Source organism: Felis catus, chromosome B1, assembly GCF_018350175.1.
Source record: "Felis catus isolate Fca126 chromosome B1, F.catus_Fca126_mat1.0, whole genome shotgun sequence".
NCBI classification, from domain to species: domain Eukaryota; kingdom Metazoa; phylum Chordata; class Mammalia; order Carnivora; family Felidae; genus Felis; species Felis catus.
Window position 1 is genome coordinate 2601932 of NC_058371.1, and position 2122 is coordinate 2604053.

A 2122-nucleotide genomic window follows, 5' to 3' on the forward strand; every position below is an offset into this window, starting at 1 on the left:
GACAGAGAGAGACAGAGCATGAACGGGGGAGGGGCAGAGAGAAAGGGAGACAGAATCAGAAGCAGGCTCCAGGCTCCGAGCCATCAGCCCAGAGCCCAACGCGGGGCTCGAACTCACGGACCGCGAGATCGTGACCTGAGTTGAAGTCGGACGCTTAACCGACTGAGCCACCCAGGCAGCCCTGGTCTATTCTATTCTACATGGTCTATTCTACATAGTGGTGCATGTGTAAAAAAGAAAAAATAAACGAGTGAACACTTAGCTACAGTGTCATCGAGAGATCCACTTACACGTGGGTGAACTCCCTGCACCAGTGACACAGACCTTCTGGTCAGCTCTGCACCCACGTGCAACCAGCACATCGCCCACCGCACCCCGCACCCCACACCCCCGGGGTCTTGCTGCCGGCCCTTCCCTGCTTCCTCCCACACAGTGTGGTTCTGTCCTCCAAACCGCCCCCTGGATCTTTCATGGGCTGTGTCTTCTATGGCCAGAGCTAAGCCTTTCCCGGGTCTTTCCCGTCCAAGTGTGGCTCCAGGTAGGGAGGGTCTGTGCTCCGAGACACGGACACATCGTGGGCTTGCACCGCTCTCCCGTTCTGTTTTCTGTGTCAATCCTCAGCACCCTGATCCGCCGCAGTGTGTTATGTCAGAATCCATTCCACACGCTGGCTTCACGATGTGACTGCCTCTGGTTCTTCCCCTAAGCACACACATACACACACACACACACACACACACACACACCATATAGGCATATTACACAGACACATGCACACATATTATAATCATACAGTTAACAGCAACAGAGAAGAAGTAAATAAAAAGTTGTGAATGAAAATACAGGCCAAGTGTGTGTGTTTTGGAGCTCTTAACTTTTTCTTCCAATCCTAATGTTTATTTCCGATAATAATGCATCATGAGCTTGGAAGATGTCCTAGCATGGGAGAGATCACAATTCAATAATAAAATAATTAATAATGATAATAATAATAACAGTAACAGTGTCTGATTCTTTATATAATATAGATTTATGAAGAACTACATTATAGGAAAATGAGTAATAGAACCAAACACCCCATGCAGTGCATAAGGCCGAACTAAGACATTTAGAGGCATGGGCCCCCTCTGTATTATGGCCCTTTCCAACTACAGTTCCGTTTCCCCATCGCTTTTCCAAATGAAAACCAATTCTGTGCTCAGCAAAATGGCATTTCATTCACGATGACTCCTGGGGTACTCGTCCGAAATAGATGTGCTGTCGGTGCCCTAAGTTCAAGTGGTCGGCACTGCTTTTGGCCTGGATATTTCCGGAGGTTCTAGACCACTTCACAGTCATGCGGGAGAATACCCAGTGAGTCAGGAAACTACGGTGGGCCATCTTGTCCCTTTGGCGCATCCCAAATGGCCTGACCCACACAGCGCCCTGCTTCGCGGGCTCAACCACACAACTGAGGGTGCCCTCCATCTTTCTGTGGGTTTTGTTTCCCCAAACCACTTCCCTTGGTCATAGTTATGCCAGTGGCGTAGCTAGGATTTTCCCTGGGGGATAGAGGCAAAAGAAAATAACCCTGTTCAGGCGCTCCTGGAATTAAGTCTCTGGATGTGGTGTGATTTTCCAGGTGCAAGAACATATTATTTAAATACACATTTGTCAGAAGAGATTAGAGATTGGTGAAGAGCTCCTCAATATTTAGGTGAATGTGTGTTCAACCTTTAAGACACTGTCTGTCTTGCCTCCGTTGGCACATGGGAGTGCGAAGGAACTGTTGAAAAAACCCATAAGCCTGTTGCCTTTCTTTCTGGATGTATTCGGACATTAAGATAACTAAAAAATATTCCTGAGTCACCACAGTTTAAACTGATTCAAGTGTGTAAAGGAAGAAGTAGCTGACACATTTGCTTCGTAATTTTATCCAAACACAAAATGAAGGAAAGAAAAAGGATACGGATGAGTACATTACGAGGCTACCTGGCTGCTGGCTTGTACAAAATATTTAAAGTATTTATTATGTCAATAGTGGGTTTTATTTTTTTTAATGTTTTTTTAATGTTGATGTATTTTTGAGAGACAGAGAGAGACAGAGCACGAGCAGGGGAGGGGCAGAGAGAGGGAGACACAG